This window comes from Zea mays, chromosome 2, assembly GCF_902167145.1.
Source record: "Zea mays cultivar B73 chromosome 2, Zm-B73-REFERENCE-NAM-5.0, whole genome shotgun sequence".
Taxonomy (NCBI): domain Eukaryota; kingdom Viridiplantae; phylum Streptophyta; class Magnoliopsida; order Poales; family Poaceae; genus Zea; species Zea mays.
The window spans coordinates 190,537,072-190,548,423 of NC_050097.1; positions in this window are offsets into that span (position 1 = coordinate 190,537,072).

Consider the following 11,352-nt stretch of genomic DNA (forward strand, 5'->3'; position numbering starts at 1 on the left):
TGGAGCCTCTCGCCCTTACAAAAGATGTTCACAGAGAATCACGGAGCAAGGGAGGGAATGAGCAACGCACACAAGACTTCAAAAGATCAGAGCAACACGCACACAAGCAGCAATAAGAGCTCGCAACACAACTCAAAGAGTACACAACTCCACAAGAGCTCTATATGCTATCACAATGAATCGAATGCGCTAGATCAATGTCTTGGTGCTTAGAAAGGTTGTAGGAATGCTTGGTGTACTCCTCCATGCGCCTAGGGGTCCCTTTTATAGCCCCAAGGCAGCTAGGAGCCGTTGAGAACAAATCAGGAAGGCCATCCTTGCCTTCTGTCATCGGGCGCACCGGACAGTCCGGTGCACACCGAACAGTGTCCGGTGCCCGATTCCTTTCCTTAAATGACGAAGCCGACCGTTGCAGATCTGGGAGCCGTTGGCGCACCGGACATGTCCGGTGCACACCGGACAGTCCGGTGCCCCCTTCCGACCGTTGGCTTGGCCACGTGTCGCGCGCAGAATCCGCGGCCGACCGTTGGCCCTGGCGACCGTTGACTCACCGGACAGTCCGGTGCACACCGGACAGTCCGGTGAATTTTAGCCGTACGCCGTCAGCAAAATTCCCGAGAGCGGGCTCTTCGGCCGAGGCAGCCTGGCGCACCGGACACTGTCCGGTGCACCACCGGACAGTCCGGTGCCCCAGACCGAAACAGCCCCTTGGCTGTACACAGCCAACTCTTTTCTTTTCTTTTTCTTCCTGTTTCCAATACTTAGACAAGTATATTAGTACACAAAACCAATGTACTAAGACATAGAAACATACCTTTGCTCTTGATTTTCACTTTGTCCATCCACAAGCATGATTTCACATTTAAGCACTTGTGTTGGCACTCAATCACCAAAATACTTAGAAATGGCCCAAGGGCACATTTCCCTTTCAATCTCCCCCTTTTTGGTGATTTATGCCAACACAACATAAAGCAACTAGAACAAGTGCAAAATCACTTCAAATAAAAATAAATTTGAGTTTTATTCAATTTTGGCATATATGGATCATCCTTTGCCACCTCTTGGTTTGTTTTTGCAAATCAAACTCAAATCTCTATCTCTAAGCCAAACACACATGTTGAAGCATAAAGAGAGTCATTCCAAAAGAGATTGATCAAAGATTTCAAAAACTCCCCCTTTTTCCCATAATTACTACTTCTCCCCACAAGAAGCCAACTTTTCACAAAAGAGAAAATAAGAGAGTTTTGACAAAACAAAAGCTCTACTCTACTATTTTCAAATCTCTCACGTGGTAGCTGATCCATTTATTGCTTTGGCCTTTATTTTCTCCCCCTTTGGCATCAAGCACCAAAACGGGATCAATCTTGGCCCTTTAACCCCATTGCCTCACCAAAATCTTCAATGAAGAGCAAATGGCAATAAGAGTTCATGAGATGAACTTGGAATTAGTTACCCTCTCATCGGAGTGCAGTGGAAGTCTTTCATGGTCCAAGTCCACCTTTTCCCTTTCAATTTTCCTTCGAGACTAAATCAAGCAAACTCAAACAAATGGTTAGTCTCAAAGGGTCAAGTTGTAGCACATCTCCCCCTAAATGTGTGCATCACTTGCAAAAGGACTTGTGAGGTCCGGGGAGTGCTTGTACAACTTGAGCACCATCAAGAAGCAACAAAATGCATAAGGAACATGATCAATGGCATAAACACATGTATGCTATAAGTCAATCCAAGTTCCGCGAATCTAAGACATTTAGCTCACTACGCAGCCTGCAAAAGGTCTTCTCATCTAGAGGCTTGGTAAAGATATCGGCTAGCTGGTTCTCGGTGCCAACATGAAACACTTCGATATCTCCCTTTTGCTGGTGGTCTCTCAAAAAGTGATGCCGGATGTCTATGTGCTTTGTGCGGCTGTGCTCAACAGGATTTTCCGCCATGCGGATAGCACTCTCATTATCACATAGGAGTGGGACTTTGCTTAGATTGTAGCCAAAGTCCCGGAGGGTTTGCCTCATCCAAAGTAGTTGCGCGCAACACTGTCCTGCGGCAACATACTCGGCCTCAGCGGTGGATAGGGCAACGGAAGTTTGTTTCTTAGAATTCCATGACACCAGAGACCTTCCTAAGAATTGGCACGTCCCCGATGTACTCTTCCTATCGACCTTACATCCAGCATAGTCGGAGTCTGAGTATCCAACTAAGTCAAAGGTAGACCCCTTTGGATACCAGAGCCCGAAGCAAGGCGTAGCAACTAAATATCTAAGAATTCGCTTCACCGCCACTAAGTGACACTCCTTAGGATTGGATTGAAATCTAGCACACATGCATACGCTAAGCATAATATCTGGTCTACTAGCACATAAATAAAGCAAAGAACCTATCATGGACCGGTATGCTTTTTGATCAACGGACTTACCTCCTTTGTTGAGGTCAGTGTGTCCATCGGTTCCCATCGGAGTCTTTGCGGGCTTGGCGTCCTTCATCCCAAACCGCTTTAGCAGATCTTGCGTGTACTTCGTTTGGGAGATGAAGGTGTCGTCCTTGAGTTGCTTCACTTGGAACCCAAGGAAATAGTTCAACTCGCCCATCATCGACATCTCGAATTTCTGCGTCATCACCCTGCTAAACTCTTCACAAGACTTTTGGTTAGTAGAACCAAATATTATGTCATCGACATAAATTTGGCACACAAACAAATCACCATCACATGTCTTTGTAAAAAGAGTTGGATCGGCTTTCCCAACCTTGAAAGCATTAACAATTAGAAAGTCTCTAAGGCATTCATACCATGCTCTTGGGGCTTGCTTAAGTCCATAGAGCGCCTTAGAGAGCTTACACACGTGGTCGGGGTACCGTTCATCCTCGAAGCCAGGGGGTTGCTCCACGTACACCTCCTCCTTGATTGGCCCATTGAGGAAAGCGCTCTTCACATCCATTTGGTACAACCTGAAAGAATGATGAGCGGCATATGCTAGCAAGATACGAATAGATTCTAGCCTAGCCACAGGAGCAAAAGTCTCCTCGAAATCCAAACCTGTGACTTGGGCATAACCTTTTGCCACAAGTCGAGCCTTGTTTCTCGTCACCACCCCGTGCTCGTCCTGTTTGTTGCGAAACACCCACTTGGTTCCCACAACATTTTGCTTAGGACGAGGCACCAGTGTCCAAACTTCATTGCGCTTGAAGTTGTTAAGTTCCTCCTGCATGGCCAACACCCAATCCGGATCTAGCAAGGCCTCCTCTACCCTGAAAGGCTCAATAGAAGAGACAAAGGAGTAATGTTCACAAAAATTAACTAGTCGAGATCGAGTGGTTACTCCCTTGCTAATGTCACCCAGAATTTGGTCGACAGGATGATCCCTTTGAATCATTGCTCGAACTTGGGTTGGAGGTGCCGGATCCGCTTCTTCCTCCATCACATGATCATCTTGTGCTCCCCCTTGATCACACGCCTCCTGTTGATGAACCTGTTCATCGTCTTGAGTTGGGGAATGTACCAATGTTGAGGAAGAAGGTTGATCTCGTTCATCATGTTCCTGTGGCCGCACTTCTCCAATCGCCATGGTTCGTATAGCGACCGTTGGAACATCTTCTTCATCTACATCATCACAATCAAAAACTTGCGCTTTTGGAGAGCCATTAGTCTCATCAAATACAACGTCGCTAGAGACTTCAACCAAACCCGATGATTTGTTGAAGACTCTATACGCCTTTGTATTTGAGTCATAACCTAACAAAAACCCTTCTACAGCTTTGGGAGCAAACTTAGAATTTCTACCTTTCTTCACTAGAATGTAGCACTTGCTCCCAAATACACGAAAGTAAGATACATTGGGTTTGTTACCGGTTAGTAGCTCATACGACGTCTTCTTGAGGAGGCGATGAAGGTAGACCCTGTTGATGGCGTGGCAAGCCGTGTTCACGGCTTCCGTCCAAAAGCACTCGGGGGTCTTGAACTCTCCTAGCATCGTCCTCGCCATATCGATGAGCGTCCTGTTCTTCCTCTCTACCACACCATTTTGCTGTGGTGTGTAGGGAGCGGAGAACTCATGCTTGATCCCTTCTTCTTCAAGGAATTCCTCCACTTGAAGATTCTTGAACTCGGACCCGTTGTCGCTCCTTATCTTCTTCACTTTGAGCTCAAACTCATTTTGAGCTCTCCTGAGGAAGCGCTTGAGGGTCCCTTGGGTTTCAGACTTATCCTGCAAAAAGAACACCCAAGTGAAGCGGGAAAAGTCATCAACAATAACTAGACCATACTTACTCCCTCCTATGCTCAGATAGGCGACGGGTCCGAAGAGGTCCATATGCAGCAGCTCCAGGGGTCTTGAAGTTGTCATCACATTCTTGCTGTGATGCGCTCCTCCCACTTGTTTACCTGCTTGACAAGCTGCACAAGGTCTATCTTTTTCGAATTGAACGTTAGTCAAACCTATCACGTGTTCTCCCTTTAGAAGCTTGTGAAGGTTCTTCATCCCCACATGTGCTAAGCGGCGATGCCACAGCCAGCCCATGCTAGTCTTAGCTATTAAGCATGCATCTAGACCAGCCTCTTCTTTTGCAAAATCAACTAAATAAAGTTTGCCGTCTAATACACCCTTAAAAGCTAGTGAACCATCACTTCTTCTAAAGACAGACACATCTACATTTGTAAATAGACAGTTATACCCCATGTTGCATAAATGACTAACTGATAGCAAATTATATCCCAAAGACTCAACTAAAAACACATTAGAAATTGAGTGCTCATTAGAAATTGCAATTTTACCTAACCCTTTTACCTTGCCTTGATTCCCATCACCGAATATAATTGAATCTTGGGAATCCTTATTCTTGACGTAGGAGGTGAACATCTTCTTCTCCCCCGTCATATGGTTTGTGCATCCGCTATCAATAATCCAGCTTGAACCCCCGGATGCATAAACCTGCAAGGCAAATTTAGGCTTGGGACTTAGGTACCCAACTCTTGTTGGGTCCTACAAGGTTAGTGCAAATATCCTTAGGGACCCAAATGCAAGTTTTGTCTCCCTTGCATTTTGCCCCTAACTTCCTAGCAACAATTTTCTTATCCTTTCTACAAATGGCAAAAGAAGCATTTAAAGCACAATAAATTGTAGAAGGTTCATTTACTACTTTCCTAGGAATATTAACAACATTCCTTCTACCAACATTTCTATCATGCACAACATGAGAACTAGAAGCAGTCATAGCATAAGAATCATAAGCATGTGAATCATAAGCATCATAACTTCTAAAAGCATTTCTAGAATTTTTCCTATCATGATACAAAAAGGCATGGTTCTTTTTAACACTAGTAGCCATAGGGGCCTTCCCTTTCTCCTTAGCGGGAATGGGAGTCTTATGGCTTGTTAAGTTCTTGGCTTCCCTCTTGAAGCCAAGTCCATCCTTAATTGAGGGGTGTCTACCGATCGTGTAGGCATCCCTTGCAAATTTTAGTTTATCAAATTCATTCTTGCTAGTCTTAAGTTGGGCATTAAGACTAGCCAATTCCTCAGTTAGTTTGGAAATTGAAACTAAATGATCACTACAGGCATCAACATTGAAATCTTTACACCTAGTGCAAATCTCAACATGTTCTACACAAGATGTTGATTTACTAGATTTTTCTAGTTTAGCATTTAAATCATCATTTTTGCTCTTTAAACTAGCAATTGAATCATGACATGTAGACAACTCACAAGAAAGCATTTCATTTCTCTTAATCTCTAATGCAAGTGATTTTTGTGCTTCTACAAATTTGTCATGTTCCTCATACAACAAATCCTCTTGCTTTTCTAAAAGCACATTCTTATCATTCAAGGCATCAATCAATTCATTAATTTTGTCTATCTTAGATCTATCTAAACCCTTGAATAAGCATGAATAGTCTATGTCATCATCATCACTAGACTCATTATCACTAGAAGAAGCATAAGTGGAGTCTCGAGTACTCACCTTCTTCTCCCTTGCCATAAGGCATGTGTGACGCTCGTTGGGGAAGAGGGATGACTTGTTGAAGGCGGTGGCGGCGAGTCCTTCATTGTCGGAGTCGGAGGAGCAATCCGAATCCCACTCCTTTCCGATGTGTGCCTCGCCCTTAGCCTTCTTGTAATTCTTCTTCTTTTCCCTCTTGTTCCCCTGTTCCTGGTCACTATCGTTATCGGGGCAGTTAGCGATAAAATGACCAATCTTACCGCACTTGAAGCATGAGCGCTTCCCCTTTGTCTTGGTCTTGCTTGGCTGCCCCTTGTGACCTTTTAGCACCGTCTTGAAGCGTTTGATGATGAGAGCCATCTCTTCATCATTAAGTCCGGCCGCCTCAATTTGTGCCACCTTGCTACTTGTTGCCTTGAGAGCAAGGGGTTGATGCTCGTTGATCGGTCCATTCAAGGCGTCGTCCACGTATCTTGCCTCCTTGATCATCATCCGCCCGCTTACGAATTTTCCGAGTACCTCCTCGGGCGTCATCTTCGTGTACCTGGGATTCTCACGAATATTGTTCACGAGATGAGGATCAAGAACGGTAAATGACCTTAGCATTAGGCGGACGACGTCGTGATCCGTCCATCGCGTGCTTCCATAACTCCTTATTTTGTTGATAAGGGTCTTGAGCCGGTTGTATGTTTGGGTTGGCTCCTCGCCCCTTATCATTGCAAACCTTCCAAGCTCGCCCTCCACCAACTCCATTTTAGTGAGCATGGTGATGTCGTTCCCCTCGTGAGAAATCTTGAGGGTGTCCCATATCTGCTTGGCATTGTCCAAGCCGCTCACCTTATTGTACTCGTCCCTGCACAAAGAGGCTAGCAACACAGTAGTAGCTTGTGCATTTTTATGAATTTGTTCATTAATAAATATAGGGCTATCCGAGCTATCAAATTTCATTCCATTCTCTACAATCTCCCATATGCTTGGATGGAGAGAGAATAAATGACTACGCATTTTGTGACTCCAAAATCCGTAGTCCTCCCCATCAAAGTGTGGAGGTTTGCCAAGAGGAATGGAAAGCAAATGCGAATTCGAACTATGTGGAATACGAGAATAATCAAATGAAAAGTTCGAATTGACCGTCTTCCTGTAGTCGTTGTCATCGTCTTTTTGGGAAGAAGAGGATTCGTCGCTGTCGTAGTAGACGATCTCCTTGATGCGCCTTGTCTTCTTCTTCTTCCCATCTTTACGTCTGTGGCCCGAGCCAGAGTCGTTGGATTTGTCATCTTTTGGCTCGTTGACGAAGGACTCCTTTTCCTTGTCGTTGATCACGATTCCCTTCCCCTTAGGATCCATCTCTTCGGGCGGTTAGTCCCTTTCTTGAAGAGAACGGCTCCGATACCAATTGAGAGCACCTAGAGGGGGGGGGTGAATAGGTGATCCTGTATAACTTAACCTTATAGCCACAAAAACTTGTTAAGTGTTAGCACAATAAATGCCAAGTGGCTAGAAAGGAGTCTCAACAAAACACAATACCACAAGAGATCAATCACAGAGTTGACACAGTGGTTTATCCCGTGGTTCGGTCAAGACCAACGCTTGCCTACTCCACGTTGTGGCGTCCCAACGGACGAGGGTTGCAATCAACCCCTCTCAAGTGATCCAATGATCAACTTGAATACCACAGTGTTCTTGCTTTTCTTTTCTCAATCCCGTTTGCGAGGAATCTCCACAGCTTGGAGCCTCTCGCCCTTACAAAAGATGTTCACAGAGAATCACGGAGCAAGGGAGGGAATGAGCAACGCACACAAGACTTCAAAAGATCAGAGCAACACGCACACAAGCAGCAATAAGAGCTCGCAACACAACTCAAAGAGTACACAACTCCACAAGAGCTCTATATGCTATCACAATGAATCGAATGCGCTAGATCAATGTCTTGGTGCTTAGAAAGGTTGTAGGAATGCTTGGTGTACTCCTCCATGCGCCTAGGGGTCCCTTTTATAGCCCCAAGGCAGCTAGGAGCCGTTGAGAACAAATCAGGAAGGCCATCCTTGCCTTCTGTCATCGGGCGCACCGGACAGTCCGGTGCACACCGAACAGTGTCCGGTGCCCGATTCCTTTCCTTAAATGACGAAGCCGACCGTTGCAGATCTGGGAGCCGTTGGCGCACCGGACATGTCCGGTGCACACCGGACAGTCCGGTGCCCCCTTCCGACCGTTGGCTTGGCCACGTGTCGCGCGCAGAATCCGCGGCCGACCGTTGGCCCTGGCGACCGTTGACTCACCGGACAGTCCGGTGCACACCGGACAGTCCGGTGAATTTTAGCCGTACGCCGTCAGCAAAATTCCCGAGAGCGGGCTCTTCGGCCGAGGCAGCCTGGCGCACCGGACACTGTCCGGTGCACCACCGGACAGTCCGGTGCCCCAGACCGAAACAGCCCCTTGGCTGTACACAGCCAACTCTTTTCTTTTCTTTTTCTTCCTGTTTCCAATACTTAGACAAGTATATTAGTACACAAAACCAATGTACTAAGACATAGAAACATACCTTTGCTCTTGATTTTCACTTTGTCCATCCACAAGCATGATTTCACATTTAAGCACTTGTGTTGGCACTCAATCACCAAAATACTTAGAAATGGCCCAAGGGCACATTTCCCTTTCATGACTATAATTCACCGGACTGTCCGGTGGTGTACCGGACTGTCCGGTGAGACATCCGCGACGAACTCGTCGCTCTCGGGAAAAGGAACAGGGCAACGTGGCTATAATTTACTGGACTATCCGGTGGTGCACCGGACTGTCCGGTGAGCCAACGGCGCCCGCGCCAACAGTCTTCCGCGCAATCAACGCGCGACACGTGGCTGCTCCAACGGTCGGCTGGGTGCACCGGACTATCCGGTGTGCACCGAACAGTGTCCGGTGCGCCATCTGACCCGCGGGAGCAACGGTCGACTATGCCCGATTTGGAAGGAAATCGCGCACCGGACAAGCTACAGTGGCTATCCGGTGGTGCACCGGACTGTCCGGTGTGCCACTCGACAGAAGGCAAGGATAGCCTTCCATGTTGATCTCCAACGGCTCCTAGCTGCCTTGGGGCTATAAAATGGACCCCTAGGCGTATGGAGCAGTACATCAAGCTTGCAAGAAACATTCTAAGACTCCCATACTCTGCCTCCACGCATTTGATTGATTGTGTTAGTGATTTGAGCTCCGTTTAAGTTGCATACTCCCTATGCTGTGTTTTGAGCTCAAGTCTTGGCTTGTGTGCGTGTGTGTGCTGCAGATTTGAGTCTTGCGTGTGTTGCTCTCCCTCTCTTGCTACTGTGGCTCTCTTGTGACAAAATTGTAAGGGCGAGAGACTCCAATCTATGGAGATTCCTCGCAAACGTGAGAAAGACTATAAGGAAGAAAGCCGTGGTATTCAAGTTGGTCATTGGAACACTTAAAAGGGGTTGAGTGCAACCCTCGTCCATTGCGACGCCACAACATGGAAGTAGGCAAGTGTTACTTGGCCGAACCACGGGATAAAAATCGCGTGTCTCGTGTGTTGCTTCTTGTGATTGCTTTGTTCGCACGAGCGTGTTCCATAGCCACTTGATCACACTAACTCCTTAACAATCAAGTTTGTGGCTATTTAGTGTTTAATTTTACAGGATCACCTATTCACCCCCCTCTAGGTGCTCTCAATTGGTATTGGAGCCGTACTCTTCATTCAAGGGACTAATCGCCCGAAGAGATGGATCCTAAGGGAAAGGGGATAGTGGTCAACGATAAGGAGGAGTCCCTCTTTAACGAGCCAAGGGACAACAAGCCCACTAACTCAGGCTCGAGTCACAGGAAAAGGGACGGGAAGAAGAAGATGCGCATCAAGAAAATCATCTACTACGACAGTGATGCTTCCTCTTCTTCACCAAGAGACGACGACGACGACTCTTCATTGAAGAAGAAAACGGTTAATCAGAACTACTCTTTTGACTATTCTCACATGCCATTCAATACCAATGCGCATTTGTTATCAATTCCCCTTGGAAAACCTCCACACTTTGATAGAGAAGACTATTCATTTTGGAGCCATAAAATGCGTAGTCATCTATTTTCTCTACATCCTAGTATTTGGGAAATTGTTGAGAATGGGATGCATTTTGATAGTACTGATAACCCTGTGTTTATAAATGAACAAATTCACAAAAATGCCCAAGCCACTACTGTGTTGCTAGCATCTCTCTGCAGGGATGAATATAATAAAGTGAGCGGCTTGGACAACACCAAGCAAATCTGGGACACCCTCAAGATATCCCATGAGGGAAACAACGCCACCATGATCACCAAAATGGAGCTGGTAGAGGGTGAGCTAGGGAGGTTTGCGATGATCAGGGGAGAGGAGCCAACACAAACCTACAACAGGCTCAAGATCCTGGTCAATAAGATACGAAGCTACGAAAGCACAAGATGGACGGATCATGATGTCGTCCGACTCATGCTAAGGTCTTTTACTGTAATTGACCCCCATCTTATCAATCTTATTCGTGAAAATCCCAGGTACACCAAAATGACGCCCGAGGAGATCCTCGGAAAATTCGTGAGCGGGCGCATGATGGTGAAGGAGGCTCGATATGTGGATGATGCACAAAACGGTCCACTACCCGTCTACGAGCCACAACCCATTGCTCTCAAAGCAACTAGCAGCAAGGAGACGCTACCAAGCAAGGTAGCACAAGTGGAGGCTGCTGGGCTAAATGAAGATGAGATGGCGCTCATCATCAAGCGCTTCAAGACCGCACTCAAAGGACGCAAGGAGTACCCTAACAAGAATAAAACAAAGGGAAAACGCTCCTGCTTCAAATGCGGTAAGACTGGTCACTTTATTGCTCAATGTCCCAATAATGAAAATGACCAGGCACAAGAAAGACATGGGAAGAAGGAGAAGAAGAAGAATTACAAGAAGGCGAAGGGCGAGACACATCTAGAAAAGGAATGGGATTCTGATTGCTCTTCATCAGACTCCGACGACGAAGGACTTGCTGCCTCAGCCTTCGACAAATCATCACTCTTCCCCAACGAACGCCATACATGTCTTATGGCCAAGGAGAAAAAGGTACATATTCGAGACACATCCAAGTACACTTCATCTAGTGATGAAGAATATTCTGATGATGAAGTAGACTACACTGATCTGTTTAAAGGACTAGATAGAGCCAAGGTAGACAAAATTAATGAATTAATTGATGCTCTAAATGAAAAGGATAAATTGTTAGAAAAACAAGAGGATATTTTATATGAGGAACATGACAAATTTGTTAATGTGCAAAAACTCTTGCTTTAGAAACTAAGAGAAATGAAATTTTGTCTTCTGAGTTATCTGCTTGCCATGAAACTGTCTCTAGTCTAAAGAATTTAAATGATGAATTAAATGCTAAACTAGAAGAA